The sequence below is a fragment of the Homarus americanus genome, unplaced genomic scaffold (assembly GCF_018991925.1).
Source record: "Homarus americanus isolate GMGI-L3 unplaced genomic scaffold, GMGI_Hamer_2.0 scaffold48088, whole genome shotgun sequence".
NCBI lineage: Eukaryota > Metazoa > Arthropoda > Malacostraca > Decapoda > Nephropidae > Homarus > Homarus americanus.
In genome coordinates, this window is record NW_024719965.1 from 257,501 (window position 1) to 274,391 (window position 16,891).

The 16,891-nt window shown below is 43.7% G+C and overlaps 1 long non-coding RNA gene across 3 annotated transcripts in view; it reads right to left on the minus strand.

Moving 5' to 3' along the window:
* Positions 1-16,664, minus strand: part of LOC121860338 — a 62,983-nt gene extending 46,319 nt beyond the window's left edge. For 2 of the 3 annotated variants that reach the window (XR_006087859.1, XR_006087858.1), the window contains exon 1: positions 13,515-13,765. This is a non-coding gene — a long non-coding RNA (uncharacterized LOC121860338). Of the gene's footprint in view, positions 1-13,514; positions 13,766-16,406 lie in introns of those variants that run through there. The other variant, XR_006087860.1, reaches the window with a different exon arrangement.
* Positions 16,665-16,891: the final 227 nt, after the last annotated feature.

Genomic DNA, 16,891 nt, shown 5'->3' on the forward strand with positions numbered 1-16,891 from the left:
TAAAACATGAATAATATGATTCTCCTTAGTCGAGAGATTTATGAAAGATGAAGACCAGCATAAATTAGATGATCTATAGTGTTAGATTAGAGATGGCCATGACCTTACACACACACACACACACACACACACACACAACATTCTTCATTTGCAGATTTTTTTTTCTCCAGAGCCTCAGGGAAAATATGAAGGAACGCTCGAGCCTTTCTTCCCTGTCACCGGGAGAGTTTGTGGGAGGGGGTGGGGGGAAGAGGGAGAAGGAAGGGTGGGGGGAAGAGAGGGGGCAGAGGGTGGGGGGGGGATCTATCTTTTATCCTAACGCGCTACTTTTGGTGCTACTCCTTCCGTCTTCCCTCCATGACGCCTCTCCCAGCATCTCCCAGAACCTTTGTGTGGTGCCTTGCTCTCCTCCTCTACCATCACCATCACCACCACTACCACCATCACCACCCCTACCACTATCACCACTACCACCATCACCACCAAGGAATCAAACAAGGTAAACAGTGTCAGCCTCTGGTTACCCTCACGAGCGAGTATAATCAACAGCCTCTCAAAACCTGTATAATTAGACCAACTGTGGACACTGACTTCACCCGGCGGCCGTACATCAAAGGGAGGTGATGTTGGTGGTGGTAATAGCGATGGTGCTGGTGGTGTTGACTCGCGGTGACGCCGAGACAGACAGAATATATGTTGAGAAACCAGAGTGAGGTACACACACACACACACACACACACACACACACACACACACACACACACACACAGGAGAAATGACCTTAATCCAGCAATATTAAATACAATTAAATTTACAAGTATTTGAAAAAAAAAGGTTATTTATGGGAATGGGAACACTGGGTTGAATATGAGGGCTTGTATTGAGGTTAAGTAAGGCGGAAATCTCCAACCCAGCCACGAGATCTTCGCCTTAAATGCCATTATGCTTTGGGCCAATATTTAGTAGTAGTAGTATTTTGTTGGTCAGTTTATTATTATTATTATTATTATTATTATTATTATTATTATTATTATTATTATTATTATTATTATTGTGTGGATCAATAAAGAGTTAAATTTGGTTGATCAAGTCCGTAGATTCATATGTTAACAATTGAGCACTACCAACCTACCACTGTCAACCACTATCGTCTACCACTATCTCTAGCCAATATTACAACCACAATCACCTTTAACTACTATCGTCTATCACTATTTCCTATTCCAATACTATAACCACTAACTACTACCACCATTCACAACCACCACTACCTAACTAACCATTTGCCATTGTCTGCCACCTACCACTACCCCAATACCCACAGCCACCACCATTCATTTAAATATTATCCATTATTGTCCAATGCCTAGATTAATGTTGTCCAATTTGTCCATCGCCTTTATAAAGTCCAATATTGTCCAGCACCTTAATAGTGTCCAATATTAACCATTACCTATATGATACTGTCCAATACCGGTCAACATATAGTAAATATGTCCAATACTGGTCACAAACTCCGATAGATATGTCCAATATTAACTGTCATCGCTACTGCCACCCACTTGTAAACTGCCACCCACGAGAACAGCCTCCCACTAGTAAACTGCCACCCACGAGAACGGCCGCCCATTAGTAAACTGCCACCCACGAGAACGGCCGCCCACCAGTAGACTGCCACCCACTAGTGAACTGTCACACACGAGAACGGCCGCCCACTAGTAAACTGCCACCCACGAGAAAGGTCGCCCACTTATAAACTGCCACCCACGAGAACAGCCGCTCACTAGTAACTGCCACGCACGAGAACGGCCGCCCACTAGTATGTCTGCCAACTAGTACGGTGCCGCCCAATATTAAGTTGCCACCCACGAATATGTTGACAACTACCGCCTATCCACCCACCCACCAAACACTTGCCAATACACCACCCAACTATCCTACACCTGTCAATATACCACCCACTCGCCCAACACCTGTCAATACACCACCCACCCACTCAACACCTGTCACTATACCACCCACCCACCCAACACCTGTCACTACACCACCCACCTACCCAAAACCTGTCAATACACCACCCCTTACCCAACACCTGTCCAATACACCCACCCCCAACACCAGTCAATTCACCACCCACCCACCCCAACACCTGTCACTACACCACCCGCCTACCCAACATCTGTCAATACACCACCCATCAACATACCTGTCACTACACCATCCACCCAGCCAAAACCGCAATACACACCCACCCACAACACCTGTCAATACACCACCCCACCCACCCAACACCAGTTAATACACCACCCCACCCACCCAACACCTGCTTTTCACCTCCCATCCACCCAACTCCTGTCACTACACCACCCGCACCCAGTCCCAGCACCTGTCATGCACACCACCCACCTACCCAACACCTACCAATACACACCCACCTACCCCTTACCTGCCAATACACCACCCACCCACCCACCCACCCAACACCTGCCAATTCACCACCTACCTAACCAACACCTGTCAATACACCACCCACCCACTTCAGAGGTCAAAGGTCAATCATAGCCACAAACAACCACCACACAGGTCAATAATTATATCCTAATTTTCAACACAACGAAAAACTCCAAAACAAAATATTACCTTTCACTCATTTCAACCCCACGATAATTATGCATTGTATAAAGGACAATTCTTTTATATATACGAGTATTGTGACTGTGGACTGTATTCGCCCCACTGGTGAGGTTATATTGTAATGTTTGGCGGCATTTGCAAGTTATCAGAGAATAAAATGATATTAATTGGTGATATCAGAACTCTTCATCGTGTATAAAATGTCACTGATCAAATGAATTGTTGAATGAATATGTAATTTAGACCAGAAGGATGTTTCTTTTTTTTTCACCGGGTCGACTGTACTCTCATAATAATTAATAATAATAATAATAATTAACGGTTTATTGACAGAGCATGGCAGCCGGAAGGCTGAAAATATACAGTTACATAATTGAGGAATGGGTCTCTTGATTTACAAATAATATACAAGTAAAATACAGGAAAGTGATACGAATATGATATATAATAACTAGGTGGGGAGAAGCTCAAACTACAGTGCATTTCAACATAGTGACAGTGCAAAAAGTAAGATTGACTGGGAGTGAATACACTGGTTGTTTACAAGTTATTGATAATTTTTACAATGGTTGGGACTGGGCTGTTCTTATAGCGATCAGTTCGTGCTCGTATGGGCTGGATGCGGTTGTGGTGTCGAACATAAATTCTCGGACGAGGGATCTCGGATGGTAGTAGGAGCCGGTGTCGAGGATGGTGCAAAAGCTTCTCACCAAATTTGCAGTTGAGGTCATTGTGATGGTCAGTGTGTGTGTGTGTGTGTGTGTGTGTGTGTGTGTGTGTGTGTGTGATAGCTACCCTGTATAAAACATTACTATGTTTCTTAAATAGTAGTAACAAACTGAATGATACATTTATTTTTCTTCATTAACCAGGATTAAATATAAAGACGACTTAATAAAACTCTTTGTAATTCTTAAATAACCGTCAACAAAGGACCTTATGCACTTTTTAACCAAACAGGACTTACATTATACCCATCACACAATACAACATATACACTCATTTATAAAAGCTTTGGAAACAGTGAAGCCATTGTATATTTTCTTTAACAATTCATCCACAAAAAAAAACATACAGAAGGTTGTTCCCGAGTTATATGTCATTATGGTACAGAACAATACTGACTACCATTCAAATTTGAGGTCCATCTATCCTTAACAAGCACGTAGTTACCGTCAGGGCGAGACAGGTCCAAGAGAGGTACAATAACCACCTACACACCCAGGAGAAGTGGTCCGTACCTTTACAAAAAATAAAGTTAATGGTGTATATATTTAGTGCACATGAAGGTCATTATCCGGCCAGAGAAGATAATATTTACATCAATAAATAATATGTTCTCAGGGCGGCGACACAACACAGGGAGAGGAGGTGGTACACAGTGAAGGGATCCACCACACACTGGTCACAAGGTAAACACTAGTACCGGTCCACCATAACAAGTATTTACATCCCCCGCCACCGAGACGTCCCCCTCCCCACCCCCTCCCTTCACCCAGCCATATATATCAAGGTTTCCGGTACGCGAGAGGGTAACATGACCCAAAAATAAGATACGTATATATATATATATATATATATATATATATATATATATATATATATATATATATATATATATATATATATATATATATATATATATATATATATATATATTATTCTTGTGGTGATAAACAGTTCGTATTTTATTAGTGTTTGTTTATTGGTTTGTCAAATGAGCTCCTGTGGCTATTAAAGAGGCCCAAGCAATAAATAAAACATTATCTTGCGTAATAATAATTCAGATTTAATTTAGTATTTCAGTGTATTAAGCTGTCAAGTAAGCTCCACCCGCCCCCCACGACCCAGCCACACAGTATTCATCCCTTGACGAGACCCAGTATTCCCCCCCTCTTCTGCCCGGACACACTCCGGGACACTACACCTGTGATCAACTAACACAAGGGGCCTTCAGGTGTGTCTGATGAGTCGCGCTGTGCTGAATACCTAACATTACGGCCTCCAATGTTATTACTCCTGCGCACGCGCGCGCACACACGCACACACACTTCAACTATTACTCACTCCAATAGCCATTCCCATCCTCCCTTACTTAAATGGTATATCATAATCACCATTTTCCACAAATAAATAAAAAAATAATAATAAAAATAAACCACTAAGATCTCTGGGTCTACAAACAGCATTAATGTAGATGATCGAGAGAGAGAGAGAGAGAGAGAGAGAGAGAGAGAGTAAATAAGTCTACGTATCTTACTCTCCATATTTCATTACCTGAGCGTCCAGCCACACCGGTCTTGGACTGTGATGTATCAAAACTACTCGAAAAACTATATATACGCTCAATATATATATATATATATATATACAGTAACTACCCACGTAATACATGATACAGTAACCACCCACGTAATACATCATACAGTAACCACCCACGTAATACATGATACATACATAACCACCCACGTAACCACCCACGTAATACATCATACAGTAACCACCCACGTAATACATGATACAGTAACCACCCACGTAATACATCATACAGTAACCACCCACGTAATACATCATACAGTAACCACCCACGTAATACATTATACAGTAACCACCCACGTAATACATCATACAGTAACCACCCACGTAATACATCATACAGTAACCACCCACGTAATACATTATACAGTAACCACCCACGTAATACATCATACAGTACATTACCACGTACACAACACACCACCAAGACGTTCTCTGGTGGCCACACAGTTCAGGGAGAGGAACAGGTTTACGTATTCAAATATTCTGCACCGCCAAAGTTATATGAGGACGCAGGTGTAGCCGGCAAGACACAAGTGGAGGCGACACCAAGTTCCTGACCAAGGAGGAAAAGTTGGCGCCCTGGGATAAAGGAGGACCCGATCAAAGACAATATTACTAACGTGAAGTTCGGAAAGGGTCGTGAATGGAGGAAGCCTGGCCAGTGTAACGTAATCCATTCCTCGCTGGAATACGTCCATCTTATGGCGGCCATTGAGGGAGAGTCTACACCTGCACCCCTGGGTAATAGGCTACATACCTCCCCAACACACACACACACACAGGGCCACCTAGTTCCGGCTGAACACCTACAAATGCCTTCGATCAGCCAGACTACTGCAACGTTCTCTCTGCCTCCCCCTCAACCCTCTCACAACTCTCACACACCTTCTCTAACCCTCTTTCATTCCTCTCACACCTCTACCATCCCTTTCACACAACTCTCATCCCTCACACACCTCTCCCACACCTCATCTGCCCCTTCCACACCTTCCCCACCCCTTTCTTACACCTCACACACCCCTCTAAAAGCTTTCCCTCACCTCTTCACTCACTCCCCACCTCTCTCAACCCCACCTCTCTCAACCCCACCTCTATCAACACCATCTCTCTCAACCCCACCTCTCTCAACCCCACCTCACCTCGCCTCTTCCGTCCCTCATCTCTTAAATAATTCTCCTCTTTCCTTCTTGTATGAAAGAAGAAGAAGAAGAAAAGGGGCAATACCTACCCTCATACTCACCTGTACGTCACCCAACTCACTGCTTATACCAAGTGACGAGACATTCCATCGAAAACTGGCGGACAACGAGTTAAATTATGATTCCAGACAGACAAACGACAATTTTCACACACACACACACACACACACACACACACACACACACACACACACACACACACACACACACACACACACACACACACACACACACACACACACACACACACACACACACACACACACACACACACACACACACACACACACACACACACACACACACACACACACACACACACACACACACACACACACACACACACACACACACACACACACACACACACACACTAATTTGTTGGACTGACAGTGAACATCCTGTACTACAAGGAAAAAAAGAATAACAAAAGAGACAAAGAGAAGCACGACTGGATTTTTACGAAGAAAGAAGGAAAGAAAGAAAGAAAGAAAGAAAGAAAGAAGGAAAGAAAGAAAGAAAGAATCGTGACCGGCAGCAGCGTGGGATGGAACATGAGGAAGTGTTGTGTATTATGTAACAGTCAAAAGGTTTCCAATAAAATCAAATTTGTGTTGCAACTTTTATGTCAACTTCCTGCCACGACACACACACACACACCACAAGAAGCCCTTCACCTGTACTATATTTCTTCCGCATTCTCACACCTGTCTGTCTCTCACCCCCCACTACATATGAGAGAGAGAGAGAGAGATTGTGTGTACCAGGTGGGGCTTCTCCTGGTCGAGAATGGCTAATACCCACACCGTAATTCTCACCCCTCTTACTATCCACTCCGTCTATCCACTTATCACTCCCCCACTCTTTCATGCATTAATCCACAACCCATACAACCTTAACCACCTGCTGCCTCCGCCACCCGCTCCCTCCGCCACCCCTCCTCCACCACCTCCCTCCACCACCCCTCCCTCCACCCCTCCCTCCGCCACCCCTCCCTCCACCACCCCTCCCTCCATCACCCCTCCTTTCGCCACCCCTCCCTCCACCACCCTCCCTCCGCCACCCCTCCTCCGCCACCCCTCCCTCCGCCACCCACTCCCTCACCACCCTCCTCCGCCACCCCTCCCACTCACCACCCTCCCTCCACCACCCCTCCTTCCTCCACCCACTCCCTCCATCTGCCTCGTCTACCCTCCCTCCGCCACCCCTCCCTCCCGCCACCCCTCCTTCACCTCCCTCCGCCACCCACTCCCTCCGCCACCCACTCCCTCCACCACCCACTCCCTCCACCACCCACTCCCTCCACCACCCACTCCCTCCACCACCCAGCTCCCCTCTACGGCTTCATCACACCCCTGGGCCTCACACAGCCTCCACCTTACGCACTAGTGGGTGGAGGGGCGTGGATGGCCGGTCAGTGTGTGGTGTGGTACCGCCAGTGAGGGTCTGGATCACCTGAAGATTACCCCCCCCCACCCTCAGCAGCGTATATCACCTGAAGAATAACCACCCCAATGATACCATGAGGGTGTGGCTTGAATGTGGTTTGGTTGGGTTGGGTTAGATTAGGTTAGGTTAGATGAGGTTAGGTTAGGTTGGATTAAGTTAGGTTGGATTAGGTTAGGTTGGATTAGGTTGGATTTGGTTAGATTAGGTTGGATTAGGTTAGGTTGGATTAGGTTAGGTTAGGTTGGATTAGGTTAAGTTAGGTTGAGTTGACTATGTCTTTGGCTTACTGCAACATTGATCACTTTTTTTGCAACGACTCGAGATTAAAATAGATTTTGTAAGTGATTTGAGTTGGAAATTGATATTTGTTTGTAAGTTTATCCAAATTGTTTGTGTTTCCGTCTTGTTATGATTATTCGGTCACCTGAATATTCTTCCCCTGGATTATATCACCTGTTGGTTAACTACTATAATGCTAACCTAAGATAACCTTAACTTAACCACCCTAATACTAACCTAACCTAACCTAACCATCAGTAAACAAGGTGTGGGTGGGTTACTACACAAAAGGCGAGAGGTTCAGTACTTCCATGTCAGTGGTGATAATAAACACAATAATCATGAGTGACAGAAAATTGAGATAAAATTGTGTTAGTCTGGGTCTGGTACGTAAAAAGAGAGGAAGTAAATATTTAGACCACTCTCTCTCTCTCTCTCTCTCTCTCTCTCTCTCTCTCTCTCTCTCTCTCTCTCTCTCTCTCTCTCTCGGGGAGGGAGTAACTACAGTTGCATAATTACCCAGAACTATTACACTCACATTAACCTAACGCCATACTGGACGATAATATACATTTACATAAACAGTAATCAGGATTAATAAAGTCCTTAGTCATTAATATGCTAATATGAATAGTATAGATGACATCATGTGTGTGTGCTGTGTGTGTGTGTGTGTGTGTATGTGTGTGTGTGGTACTCTTAACGTGGACTTCTATTAACACCACGAAGACAAATGGGAGAATAGGAGAAAGAGGAGGAGTTGAAAGAGGAGTGTGGAGAAGAAGCCAATGAGCACCTTGGATTATCATTGGTGGTGTGTGTCGGCTATTACTGAGGTTTTCACTTCACCACCTCCCCATCATTAATTCATAACTCCACACCACCATCAACACCATAACTCCACACCACCATCAACACCATAACTCCACACCACCATCAACACCATAACTCTACACCACAAACACCATAACTCCACAACACCATCACCACAAACGCCACAACTACCTTAACTTGCGTAACGTAACGTAACCTAACCTGAGGTAACTAATGGTGAGGCACTACTGGGCCTAATATATTAATAAACAATAAGTGTTGGCCAGTACTGCACACGGCCAAGTGCCGTCCTCGGCCACAGGCAGGTCCAAGAACTGATGGCTGAACACACACACACACAGACACACACACACACACACACACACACACACACACACACACACACACACACACACACACACACACACACACACACATCACCTCGATAATATACATAGAATAAAAGGCCATTAATCCTACCCATAGGCCATGCTGGTGTGTGTGTGTGTGTGTGTAAACCTGAATAACTATATACAGTATGTAAATGAGTGATGAATGAGGGTGGGAGTGGGTAGGTGGGTGGGAGTGGGTAGGTGGGTAAGAATTACATAACCACATTAGTTCCAGATCTATTTAAATGACGCATGAAGAAGCCTCACCTCGTCATCTCTGCATACAGTTCATCTCAACCACTGGCAGGTCAGGAAGAAGCCTCACCCCGCAGGTCATCTCAACCAATGGCAGGTCAGGAAGTCTCGCCGGGCACCTCCACATACAGTCATCTCCACCAACGTACTCAAGTGGGTAAAAAACAAGACCATTTTGGGGCTGTCTGTCGGACCCAGACGAGTGAGGAGGAACTGAGAACCCTTAGTAATACGCTGCTGCCACTACGAACACTAGTAATAATAATAATAATAATAATAATAATAATAATAATAATAATAATAATAATAATAATAATAATAATAATAATATTAATAATAATAGAAAAACACTAATCTTTTGGTCATGTCATGCACTGATCTAACGTGCATGACATGAAAGTACTGGCAAGTGCGTGACATGACAATAATTTCACACATTGTTCTTCATGACATTAAAAAGAACATTTGCCATTGATAACCCATGCACGACAACGCCCGAGGAGGAGGAGGAGGAGAGAGGGATGGGGATGAAAGGAGGGAGGGAGAGAGAGAGAGAGAGAGAGAGAGAGAGATGAAATAAATGGAAAGTGAGATTGATGATGAGGAGAAAGGGGACGAAAAGGCAGGGACGGAAGAAGGGGGAGATAAAAGAAAGGATGAGACAAGGATGAAGAGAAGGAATAGTGTGAGAATGAAGGGTGAAATGAAGAAATGGAAGGAAGGAAGGAAGGAAGGACGAGATAAAATGAAAGGATGAAGCGAGGGAAAGAGGAAGGGAGAGAAAGAGGTTCCGCCGGGTAGAGCGTGACGATGAGACTATGAAGGTGACAGAAAGAAGGATGGGGAGGACAGGTGAGGGGGAGGTGGAGGGGAGGGGAGGTGGGGTGAGGGGAGGTGGGGGTAAAGTGAAGGGATGACGTGGAAGGAGGGGAGTGTGAGGGGTAAGGAGGTGAGAGGGTGAAGTGAGGGTTGAGGAGGAGAGAGGGGGGAAGTGAGGGGTGAGAAGGAGGTAGGGGTAAAGTGAAAGGGTGAAGGGGAGAGAGGGGGAAATGACGGGTGAGGAGGAGGGAGGGGGGAAGTGAGGGGTGAGAAGGAAGGAAAGGTAAAGTGAAGAGAAAGGAGGGGGTTAAGTGGGAGAGAGGGAGGGTGGAGTAAAAGCAGACAGCAACAAAGCTCGCCAAACTCACTTGTCCTCGAGATTTTTCCCGCCAAAATTGGCTTGTGAAGCGCCGAGCCTCGCCAGATAAGCAATTTCCACGCGGGAACAGGTGCACCGCCTTATTGAATTTGGTCGATTTTTTTCATGGATGAGACCAGTTCTTGAAATAAGATCTTATTCACGACTGATGAGTTTAGCGTTCTTTAAAAACGTCCAGCACAGAGGCATCTTTCCATTATTCAATTAATTCCATGTATATTCGACGACCTTCACTAGATCTCCAAGCAGTTTATCTTAATTAATACTTACAAAAAAGTCAGCTTCCAATTCGTTTAATTAAAATCTATGTATTTGATCAGGTTTCGAATTACGTTCTATTTAAGATCGATTAATGGATTATATGCACCCACATCCCGTAAGAACGTTGGTGTATACGGTGAACAGAATCTTTCCCAAGGGCAATAAATATGTATAAGATTATTGACCGCTGTATACATTTGGCTTAGGTAATATATTGTACACATCTCCTAAGAAAATAAATATATTCACTTTATACCCAACGTAACTAAGTTGAGGATATAAACAAGTGTGTGTGTGTGTGTGTGTGTGTGTGTGTGTGTGTGTGTGTGTGTTTACTTGCCTTAGCTCTCTCCCGCTAACCTAACCTAATCCCCAGGTAGCGTTAGTGTGTTTTATCTTTAAGTGAAATAAGTTGGATGGGCGGATGAGTGGGTAGATGGATGACGGGGTGGGAGGGGTGGGGTGAGGGGTGAAGGGTGAAGGTGAAGGGGTGAAGAAGTGAAGGGTGTAGTGTTCATGAGATCCATTATCTTATATCCACTTATGTAAAGGTGATACATACTGAACTTCTTCCTGTATGAGTGGCAGGTGGTGGTGATGATGGAGGCACAGGTGGTGATGATGGAGGTACAGGTGGTGGTGATGATGGAGGTACAGGTGGTGGTGATGATGGGGGTGCAGGTAGTGGTAATGATAGAGGTGAGGTGCGGGTGGTGGTGATGATGGAGGTACAGGTGGTGGTGATGATGGGGGTGCAGGAGGTGGTAATAATAGAGGTGAGGTGCAGGTGGTGGGTGATGATGAAGGTACAGGTGGTGGTGATGATGGAGGTACAGGTGGTGGTGGTGATGGAGGTACAGGGTGGTGGTGATGATGGAGGTACAGGTGGTGATGATGATGAACGTGCAGGTGGTGGTGATGATGATGATAGAGGTGGGGAGATGCAGGTGGTGGTGATGATGGAGGTACAGGTGGTGGTGATGATGGGGGTGCAGGTGGTAATAATAGAGGTGAGGTGCAGGTGGTGGTGATGATGATGAACGTGCAGGTGGTGGTGATGATGATGATGATAGAGGTGAGGTGCAAAATCCCTTCCTTAGTGTCATGTTGTCTCTGAAGGCCAATATTGTGCGACGTCTTAACCACCTAGACGATCATTCCTCTCTCTTGGATTTACGAGAATTATTCACCGTAGGAACCACTATGAAGCCAGACTAAGGTCAACCACTCACCCAGAGAAGAGTTTAGAAAGTATTGACTCACACCCCAAGACGCTGTTCAATCTCCATCACACACTATGATTGATGTAATCACTCTACACGACCACAATCTCAACTTTTCTTATTCCTTTTTTTTGTGTTGAAGAATAAGCTCTAATAACAATGAGATGGTGTGTCGCAGTTAATGGCGTCTCAGGGATATAAGACAATCACTGGATCTTACTTTCTCACAGCACACGACTTTAGAAATTACGAAACAAGTAAAATAGTCCATCTAAATCTTCTACTGCCTTGTTGCTGTTGTTTAAGAGTCAGAACTACGGAAGATATTACAAAAGATTCTCTTCAAATTTTGTGTGTAAAGGAAACTGAGCAGGAAATAGTCCGGGCACTGGGGAGATGACACACACACACACACACACACACACACACACACACACACACACACACACACACACACACACACACACACACACACACACACACACACACACACACACACACACACACACACACACACACACACACACACACACACACACACACACACACACACACACACACACACACACACACACACACACACACACACACACACACACACACACACACACACTGAAATACGTTTATGTGTCTGAAATATTACGAAGATAAAAACTTTGGGGGAATTTTATTTATACGATGCTAGATTGTAGTGACACAGATAGTTTAGTAAAGCGTGGAGCGGTTTTATGTTAGTTGAAATATCTACACTGACTGACTGACTGACCAAGAAAGTTGCGTTACAGAACTACTTTTGGGTACCTTGTATGTGTGGTAAACAAACTGAGGAAGTGTGTGTGTGTGTGTGTGTGTGTGTGTGTGTGTGTGTGGTATTTACTTGATATTTCTGCTGCTCTCTCTCTCTCTCTCTCCACTCATCTTATCAGATCTCCTCCTCCCTTTCTTTACATTTTCTGTTCCTTCATCCATCCTACACACACGAGGGAGAGGAATAAAAATAACAAACAGATCAGTAACTCACTACGAGATCGCAGCTGAATAGAAGAGTCGAATGTTCGGTGGAGGTAACGAGGTACTCCAGTAGTGGGGAACGTCCTCTTGACAAGTGTACTGTACACGAGTTAAACTAATCACTATATCTCAAGAGGAAAACAAAACTGATACTATTAATATATTTACACATACTTTAAAATCACTACTGTAGTCAAAATAGTGAAATAACGATACTTATTATCCTTACTGATGTGTTAACAAGTGGCTGTAGGGACTCAAGATGTGGTACACGGTGACACATGATATCAAAATGGATGTCGAGTTAGGAAATAAAAAGGAAATACGGAAACACACTATTTTTATCACCGACACATCAAGGAGACGTGATGTGTTCCTTATACCTCTTGGGAGATGACTTTATTTACACAGACTATGACCAGAATAACACACACACACACACACATAACTTACTACAAAACACAATGACTCACACACTTACTCCTTGTCCCGCCTCACACCACACAGGTCCACCTCTCGCCTCACGCTTACCTGAAAAAAATAATTCAGGACTAATTAGTTGAAAGTATTAACAAAACTACACTTAAAAAGGCTTCTATAAACTTAATGATCAGCAGAAGATATTAAACATATAAACTAAAAAAAACAAAAATTATCTTAAAATGCAAAACAGGAATGAGGGCTTTTTAGTTGCCTCCAAAGCATTAAAGTCTGCCAACTACATAATATTAACACTAAACTTAGGCTAAATACACATTATGGTAGGAAGCATCATCACAGTCTCAATATACGAGTAAGCTTTACATAAACACAACCAGACCAATGTTTTGGAGAACATACCCAATCGCCTCAAAATGTTAAATAATTATACAAAAAATCCTCAACTACAAAAGGTAATCGGATCATTTAAAGGCGCATGATCCACAAAAGCCTACAAAAGTTCACTCTACGGCAGCTACTTTTGTCGTCTAACCACTTTAACAAGACGCTTCATGTAGAGGGAAAGCGGTGGTTAATGACCCTTGATCAGGGTAACTACATTAACACCAATAACAAAATTATTTATAAACAGAATCTTTGTTTGATAAATTTTACACGTTGTTGTTTAGTGTAATCACACACACACACACACACACACACACACACACACACACACACACACACACACACACACACACACACACACACACACACACACACACACACACACACACACACACACACACACACACACACCTGGTAAATAACTTAAAACTGATTAAAATAAATAAATAAAATCAATACCAAAAATAAGTCACTTTAGAGCCGCCCGAGTGAAATTTATATTACATCTGCTTCCAAACTTTCTCTCCGTGTGGGCGAGCAAACTGTGTTTAGTTAGGCCGGGGGACTGAAAACACAGATGATGGGGGTGGAGGAGAGGAAATGAAGAGAATTGGGAGGAGGAGGAGGAGGATGTAGATTGGGGACAACGAAGATGAGGGGAGGACAAGAAACAGAGAGAGAGAGAGAGAGAGAGAGAGAGAGAGAGAGAGAGAGAGAGAGAGAGAGAGAGAGAGAGATGTAAAAGGGGAGGAAGGGGAAGAGAAGAAGGGGGTGAATGGAAGAAGGAAGAAAAGGATAAAGGGGAGAATGAGGACCAAAAATGAGGATAACTGTAAACAGGAGAAGGAGAAGGAGGAATAAACCTCATGGAGGAGGAGGTAGACCAGGAGGAAGAGGAAGGGGGGTAGAAAAAAAGAGGAAGACGACAAAATAAAAACAGGAGGAAGAAATATTGCACCTAACAGTTTGTCAACAAATTGCTTCAGATCAAGAGGCGGCGACCTATCCCACCGACCCTCCGGTACTGCCTCTTGTGTACTACTGTGCCATACAAACACTACTATTGCTACTAAACTACTACATTATCATCACCACCGTCATTATTATTATTATTATTATTATTATTATTATTATTATTATTATTATTATTATTATGAAGCATTTAATACCGTATTTTAGTGTTTAAAAAATTTATTGCAGTTCTGTTATTTCACCAAAATAAAAAACACCCTGTCAATACATCTGTGTTGCGGGCGGGGATTGGGTGGTTAAAAAGCAAACAAGTGTATAAGTAAACAACTAGGAACTATTAAACAATTGGCAGTATTCATGAATCAACCAAGACAAATAAATGTTCTCGAGTAAGAAGAGTAATTAAGTTAACGTTATAACAAGGAGAATAATGCCAGCAGCCTCACCCCTCCCCATGGCCTGTAAACTATCCCGCCCACAATAACCTTAAACATTTACCTCTTCGTCAAAATATTTTGTCTTCTTCACCTTCAACCTAAGCTGCACCTGCCTGCCGGCGCTCCTCTCCTCACTCACCACCTGCTCCTCTTACAAGACTCTCCAAGGCCGGATATTCCCATGTCAACGTCGTTTGCAATTTCGTCACAAGATTTCTCATTAAAAACATGGCAGTCTCCTCGCCGGGTCAGGGTCCCGGGGCGCGTTTGTCCTGGCGGAAGAGTTTTGACGCTGACTCCTGGTTATTTCTGAACCGTTGAAGAATTCAGATATTTCGTGTTTAATGAAGCTCCTACCCGCTCTTAAGACGTCACACGACATGTCAACACCAGAGATCCCTAAAATGACATCAAACTACAGCTAGAATGTTTGTGAAGACAAAGTCCATTTTTTCCAAATGAGTGACGCAGGGAGAGAACAGACAGGGGTCACCGTCTATTCTAATCTACTCAGAGGAGTCCCGTCCCCCTTGCCAAAGACTGAAGGTATTTGAAGCAGGAAGTTGTGACCTGTTGAGGCTGTGCGATGAAAGAAAATCTGTCTCAGAGTACAAGCTGGTTAATTCAGGCTAAAATACATCTATTATCACTTCAGTGTATAATTAAATATATTGTTTTACTATAAGCTCATTTAATTTAAGATTAAGTAATAAATAAACACGTACACAGGATATGTCTCCACACGAGATGGATGACTACACATGTACCGGATATAATTTTTCCTGATATCAACGAGCGCAGCCGGTGTCTGACATGCACACCTGGATCTTGTGTGTGTACACACACACACACACACACACACACACACACACACACACCATAGTTTGGTGTTGGTAATTATTTAGAAAAAAGTGCCCGTACGTTCATCCATTTTCCAAGTCCACAGAGGTGGTAGCACAGCCTCGTGAACTTTACGGGTCGTGGTTAAGTCCGCAGTGTATTATAAGCTTTGTGATATGAAGTAACTCTCAGCACCGTCAATCTTTCAACTCTTGGTGCTAAGCGTTGTTCACCCGGGAGCCTCTTAAGCCATCGTGTTGATTCACTTGTCCTGTACAAATTCCCAACTAAAATCTCACCAGACGTCAATGTTAACCCTGCTGGTGACGTCTCGGGCCAAGCTTCATGTTGTCAGGGACGCGTGTTACTGCTCCTGGCCAGAATAGCGATGACTCCGACGAGGGTGGAGTGAGTCAGTCAGTTCCTCTCCCAAGTTATACGAGACGCCTCCATCTTAAAAAAAAAGTACCTATAATATAACCCAGAGACCTCAATATTCCTTCTTCGATAAACATTACATTAAGAAAGACTGGTAAAATACAGTTTATTGTTGTAAATCTTGGAACGTTGACTTGTATCATGTCGTACCTTGAGAAGATGTGAAGTGCCGTGACCTACACATCATTTTAATAATCTAAAGAATTATGAACTATATAATTCTGTCACCTGTAAGATCATCAGGGACTTTCTGTGTAAAATAACAATTACTTGGAAAAAGTCACCAACTCGCTTGTGAAGCACAGAAGTGAGCTGAGGTAGATGGCGCCACCACCTTCACCTTTAA